The sequence below is a fragment of the Triticum urartu genome, chromosome 7A (assembly GCF_056163025.1).
Source record: "Triticum urartu cultivar PI428250 chromosome 7A, HENAU_Tu73, whole genome shotgun sequence".
NCBI lineage: Eukaryota > Viridiplantae > Streptophyta > Magnoliopsida > Poales > Poaceae > Triticum > Triticum urartu.
The window spans coordinates 191,738,720-191,745,519 of record NC_141879.1 but is presented as its reverse complement, the minus strand read 5'-3'; the positions used below and the strand labels follow the sequence as shown (position 1 = coordinate 191,745,519).

General features: G+C 57.4%; 1 long non-coding RNA gene and 2 pseudogenes across 1 annotated transcript; 2 read left to right on the top strand and 1 right to left on the bottom strand.

Moving 5' to 3' along the window:
* Positions 1-1,329: 1,329 nt before the first annotated feature.
* On the bottom strand, positions 1,330-2,973 carry LOC147958947 (uncharacterized; annotated as a pseudogene).
* Positions 2,974-3,897: 924 nt separating this feature from the next.
* LOC147958946 (uncharacterized) lies at positions 3,898-4,734 on the top strand (annotated as a pseudogene).
* Positions 4,735-4,922: 188 nt separating this feature from the next.
* Positions 4,923-6,526, top strand: LOC147958945 (uncharacterized). The gene is made up of 3 exons (XR_015609638.1): positions 4,923-4,986; positions 5,194-5,606; positions 6,178-6,526. It is a non-coding gene; the product is annotated as an uncharacterized LOC147958945 (long non-coding RNA).
* Positions 6,527-6,800: the final 274 nt, after the last annotated feature.

The window sequence follows — 6,800 nt, the reverse complement described above, 5'->3', positions numbered from 1 at the left end:
ACCCTTTCATGAATTGCCGTGACCGCTTGGCGCAAAAGTGCCAGGAATCAACGGTTAACAGGGCCCGGTGTGGGGCGTCCCTCGCCTCGTGCCACCTGGCGGCCACCACGGCGGTAAATCCTGGTTGACGCAACCAGAAGGTTTCGAAGCGTAAGCGTGGTAGCAGGGGGGCGCTCATTCTCCGAGGAGAGGAGAAGGGGAACGTGGTCAGAACCAATCCGCGTAATCGCCCGAAGCGGTGCTAGGGGACACCGAATGTCCCACTTAGGGGAGGCGAAGACTCGGCCGAGGACCGAGCGAGTCGGATCAACTTGGCAGTTAGTCCAAGTGAACTTGGCCCCGACTCGATCGAGCTCACGCAGCCCCATATCAGCGATGCAATCATTGAACATTTGCATCCGGGGAAAGTTCACTAAATTATTGCTCTTGTCTTCTTCCGTCCGGATGAGGTTGAAATCGCCGCCCACTACCACCGGTAACTGGGCCGACGCCACCTTCCTCCGGAGCTCAGCGAGGAAGGTCTCAGACCGGCGGTGATCGGCTGGACCATAAACCGCAATGATCTCCTACCTAAAGTTTTGGGCCCGCTCGAAGACCTCCATGCTAACAAAGAACTCGCCCCGGTCCATGCTTCCCACCTCAAGGGAGGCATCCTTGACACCTAGAGGATGCCACCCGAGTGGCCCATACTCCCACTAGAAGGAAGCCAGTGCCAGGCGAACATGTCGGAGTTCAAATGTTCAAGTTCCGACAGGGAGAATTCCGTACGCATCGTTTCTTGAATGGCTACAATGTCGATTCGCTCGGTTCGCATGTACTCTATGAGTTGAAGGCGAAGATCATCTTGGTCGAAACCGCAGATGTTCCAGAATAGGGCTCGCATCACGTATACATCGGGGGGCTGCTTGACCCCAAGACATGTGAGGCGCTCTAGGCGCGGAGGGCTGCAGTACGGGAGCGGGTGCGGCCCCGGATCACAGCCGGAGCGGCCGCCACACGAGGAGGGGCGCTTGGGGCAACCCCGGGCGGCGCTCCCGAGGAGGGAGAGAGGCGTGCATGGGCCTCCGCGAGCCGACCATCGAGGATCTCCCGTGCACGAATGGCTTCGATCTGAACTAGCGGGGGAGCAACCTCCCCCTGAACACTATGACCGAGTCCACTGCCACCTTAGCAATGTGGCCAAGAGGAGTCGACTCCAAGGCAGAAAAGGAGCAAGTAGTAGAGGTGGCCGGGATGATCGTGGTACCTGACTCGAGGTTCTGGGCAGCGGCCCGGAGAGCGGCCTACTCGGGGATAGGTAGAACCGGACTACCCACCGGCATGGCCGCCTCAATCCGAGCACTGCGGCGCGAGGAGGACACGCCGGGGTCGAGGTCGAACGGCCCCTCCTGGAGTAGGCCGCAGTCCGAGGGGGAGGCGGAGGACCGGCCACCGGGGTGGTCACCACCACCGCCAGTCCCTCGGAAGCGCAACACGGAGGCACCAGGGGAGGAGTAGGGGTCATCACGCAGGGAGCGCCAGAGGAGGGCGGCGGGTCCGCATGCGCGTCATCCACCGGAGGTGGGTTGTCCGGCCGTGCAGACGGACCAGCCTCCATCTACAGGACACCGGATGGGGCGAGACCGGGCCCGAGCCCGTCGCGCCCATCGTCTCCAACTGGAGATCAGGCGCTGCGGGAGAGGGCGGAGCAAGCAGCGCCGGGGTGGGGAAGATGCCAACGGGGGGATCATTGGGTGAGAGGGGTGAAGAAGCCGAGAAGACTTGAAGACTAGCATCCGAGGCGTCGAGGCCGTCATCGGGGGACGGGGGAGCCGCAGCGTGGGAACGGCCCACCCCAGCCCCGCCCCTTGCAGTCAGCGCAGGAGGCTGGTCGTGGGGGGGGGGGGGGCTATCCTCGAAGTCGTCCTCGTCCGAGCCAGAGGGGTGGCCGTGATGGGGGTCTCGGTCGCTGCGATGGCCTCCGGCGCCGCCCCCATCTGGGCCGCCCCCCAGGAAGCTGTCGTCGATGCGGGGGCGGCCAATGTGGTTGGGAGGCTCAGGGGAGATGCGGAGGTCGAAGCCCTGGTCGTTGAAGAACACTCGGATCGTGGCACGAAGTCTTGAAGAGTCGAGGGATTTGACCTTGACACGGACCTCCTCCTCCTTGCGGAGGGAGAGCTCCTCAACCACCACCACCTTGCCGAGGACACGAGGCATGTTCCGGATGACCCGCTCGGAGCGGGCGATTTCCGGGAGGCCACCAATGAGGATCCAAGCCGTGTCTAGGACCGCAACTGCCATGGGGTCTCGCACCGGCATGGAGATGTCCACCACTAGCTTATGGAGGGCTAGGGTGATGTCTCCGCTGCGGGTGCCATACCCGTGGCTGACCACGTCCGGGAAGACAACCGAGAACTGGCCTCCAGGCAGCATGGTGACCTGCCAATCCCAGGTGCAGTGGTAGAGGTGGTTGAGCTCGGGCTCAATCATCTCCGGCGAGGCCCAAGGCCACGCTTCTTCTTGCGCTTGCCACCGGGTCGGCCCCTTCCCGCCCCATTGGCAGCCTGGGGAAGTTCGGCTCCCCCCGAGGCGGCTGGTACCGGCGGACCGAAGCGGCAGCGCGAGGGGGGCTTGCTGGCCTTGGGAGCGGACGGGGGAACGGGGCCTGCCGCCGCGGGTCGGGGAGCGGCTGGCCTCCCGCCGGCGGGCCGGGGACGGCGACCTGCGACGGGGCTCGCGCCAGTCAGCAACCGGGGGAGGTGAGTTGGAGCGGGAGCAGCCACATCGGTCAGCGCGGGGAGGGGATTGGTGGTCGTCATGTGCAGGAGACCGACGGTCGCCGCGAGAGGATAGGTGCCGGCGGAGATCGGCCTCATGGCGGATCGAGTCGAGGGACGGGCGGCCGGGATCGCACTGCGCCTCCGCACGGGAGACGTCGGGGTGGCGGTCGTGGGCGCTGGGACGCGGCTCCGCGTCGTTCCAATCGCGGGGCATGGAGGCCGACGGCAAATTCGACGGTGACGGGGGAGGGTGCGGGGTGCTGGCGGCGGGGGACGGGTGTGCAAGGGTTAGGGCACGGGAAGGTTGAGTGAGGGGCGAGGGAAGCCCGCTGGAGGCCAAATAGGTCGGATGGCCGGGCAGGCTGGCCCACCAGGTCCTAAACCTAAGCTAGGTCGGGAATCGTTGGAGTCAGCCCAGATCCGAGGCCCATTCCCTGGCCCAACATGGAGGTGGCCCATAGCCGGGCGGCCCAACCAGCGAGGCGGGGCAGCAGCGGCTAGGGTTTCCCCTAGTGCCGCGGCCGGCGCCGGCGCAGGGGCTCCAGAGGGCAGGGGGCGTTGACGAGGATGGCCAGGCGTGATCTGGAGCGACGAGGAACCAAACGAGGCGATGAAGGGCCGGAACGGTGATCGAAGTAGAGCTTCAGGTTTATGGCGCGTAGGTGTGCGTGTGTGCGTCGCGTGTGTTTGTGCAGGAACGCTGCAGATTAGCTGCATGCATGGGCGTGTGCTGTTAGTCTGTTAGTACGTGCAGGCTAATTGCATGGATGTTTTGCCGGGTCTCACGGAGGAGCGAGTGGCTCACGACGAGAAGAGGCTGATTCCGAAGGTAGTGTGTGCGTGGGTTATGCATGCGTCGGTGCTGCGTCATCCAGTGTATAAAGTCTAGACGATGTAGTCCTCGAGTGGTGCCAATCCTAGTGAATAAAGGTTGCCAAGAAACAGGCCGGTTCGCGGCCGCGGCGTTCGTCGTCATTGCTCTGAGTTCGTGCTCGAGTTGGGTTATTTTATGCGTATGGTTTCCGAGTTTGCGCCAACAATTGGTATTCGAGCCACAAGGTTCGAGGGGCTGCTGTGGCGTGCGGCGGCGTCGGCGGCGCGCGCGGTGAGCGCGGCGAGTTCACGGCGATTCATTGTGATGTCATGCGCGCGACGAGCACGGTGGTCGCGGAGGCGAGGAGGTCGCGGAAGACCTGCGTGGTGGCGCAGAGGCCGCAGTGGCTCGGCACGACGACCGTGGAGGCGCAGTGGCGCGAGGCACGGAGACGCGGCACGGCGGCGCACGGAGCTGCGGGTTTCGGTAGCGGCAACAAGTGGCGCACGACTGGGCGCAGCGCGGCGGTAGCTGTATCGACGGCGGTGCGCGACAGCGGCCGGCGAGGTGGCCGCGTTGCACGGCATCTGCGACGGCTCGTGCTGGAAGGACACGGTGGCGTCGGGCGGCAGCAACCATGGCGACGAGCCTCTCGCATCGGGCGCGTGTATGGGCGCGCGCCGGGCGCGTAGGGCGCGTCGGGTCCACGACGTCTGGTGCAGTCGGGCTCGTCGGGCGCGTTCGGTGCGCGTGGGACGTGCGGGACGCACCGGTGCAGTTGGACTCGTCGGGCGCGCCGGGTGCGCGCGGGACGTGCGGGGCACCGAGGGACGTTGGGCGTGTGTCACCAGCGGAGAAGGAGCTTGGCGTGTGTCACCGGAGTCGTGATGGAGCACGGTGGGACCGACATCGGTGCGCCAGGTCGGGTCTGTGGCGGTGTGACCGGCGTCGTTGCGTCAGGTCGGGTCCGCGGACTGGGTGACGATCATGGCGACGACTTCGACATGAGCTACTGCGGCGACGGCGAGGTCATGGCTTAGGAGGAGAATGTTGGCAATAAGCCATGTGTGTGTGCATGGCGCGTAGGTGCGCGCGTGTGCGTCGCGTGTGTTTGTGCAGCAACGCTGCAGATTAGCTGCATGCATGGGCGTGTGCTATTAGTCTGTTAGTACGTGCAGGCTAATTGCATGGATGTTTGGCCGGGTCTCACGGAGGAGCGAGTGGCTCACGACGAGAAGAGGCTGATTCCGAAGGTAGTGTGTGCGTGGGTTATGCATGCGTGGGCGCTGCGTCATCCCGTGTATAAAGTCTAGACGATGTAGTCCTCGGGTGGTGCCAATCCCAGTGAATGCCAAGATACAGGCCGGTTCGCGGCCGCGGCGTTCGTCGCCATTGCTCTGAGTTCGTGCTCGAGTTAGGTTATCTTGTGTGTATGATTTCCGGGTTTGCGCCAACATATATCATTGCGAAATAGTTTATGGCTCAGTATATCACTGCATTTTCCTTACACCATCAAATTTCAATGTTTTTGTATTATTGTCGATGGAAACATGTTCTTCCACTATAAAATAGCAGGATTTCTTTTCTTATCAATTCTAATCCCTTTTTGATGCATTGCAGGTTTGCTATCAAACTCTCAAAAAGGAAAAAAACAACCTTACTCTATTTTTTGAAGAACCTTCCCGTAGAGTCACTACCTCGACAGAGACAAATATGCAATCAAGGATATATTCAATGGATTTTCAGGCATAACTTGGAGGACAGTTTTGCAGGTTCATCGCTTGCTTTTTTCTTCTTCTTATCTTCCGTTCTTCAAGACAATATCTTCCTAGAGTTGCTCTATAAATTTAAATCCATCTTTTTGTTCTTTGGATTATTATGGCGTACTCGTCCTTCTAGTCCAAGCAAGGGGCCTTGTTCATGTTTGCAGATAGTTTGGTGCTCCCATGGTTATTTTGTAGAGATTGTCCTTTTGTTCATTACTTGGTAACCATCTACTGCAGCTCGGCTACTGTCCAGGTGTTGACCTTATGGTGAGTGATTGATGGTGCATGTTTTCCTATTAATTTCTCTGTATTTCAATGTCTGAATTTTATCTTGTCGGTTTACATTTCTCCAGGCCTTTCATTCTCACTATGATTCCCCGAGGTGCGCTATCAGTAGGCACGCACTTTCTAATAAAAAATTGGCAGTCAACCTGAAACGAGTCATTTATCTAGCTACATCAACCTTCCTTGCTTTGGCAAATAATACTTTATGGCTGACACTTTAGTCTATATCTACCAAATATTTACACGTTAGTATAGCCAGAAAGTTAGATGCCATAAGTTTGTTATTCTGCTATCATCCCATGTTGGTTAGCCGTGATAAATCAAATTTCTAGAGTAGCAGATGATTCGTCTCAGGTTTCTTTTAGAGACCGAAATATGTATTGACTCTGGAATAAGTAGTACAACGTCCAGTTCTGCATATAGGTAGTAGAAAGCATACTAATCCCATTTACATACTTTGCAAAACTGGACGGCCTTCTAAAGCTCTGAAACTACTATTTGTTGTGTAATCTGTATCCCCTTTTCATACTCTTACATGCTTTCTACTTACTAGGAAAAAGTGCGTGAGAATGATGGCCTAGAGGATGTGCATCGCATTCAAATATATGCAGGTTTCGTGCCAAACTAGCTGCCACTATTGTATTTCAGGTGTTTCTTCTGTAACTTGGTATATTTTGTTGGCACTTCTCATTTCCCGACGAACTTTTTAGTCTGTACAGTTTGAATCGTTGGAAGTTGTTTTCTACTATTTATAGAGGTTTTATCCAAACTATTAGCTGCCTGACTTGCTTTTTTGAAACGAAGTGTTCCTAGGATTTCCTTTTTACACATGGTTATGCTCCATATGGCTACCTATGTACATATACGAAGGTTCTGTTTGGACTACTCAAATCATGTGGAGCTTTCAGTTTCCAATATGTTGCCTTGTTGTCGTGTGCCATCACAATGTTTACTTCAGGAAAATGGAATGTGCAAGCTTCTTTCTTGATTAGTTACTTGCTTTGCCTTAAAGACAGTCCCCATCTATGTCCCATGTTTTCTTTTTGTATGAATTTCATATTCCCTGGAATATGAGAATACACCATCGTGATAGACCAATGGACCAACACATTTCCATGGGATTTTAGAAAAATATAAGTGAATTTGCATACATCTTCTAAATTTCTGTCTTTTCTT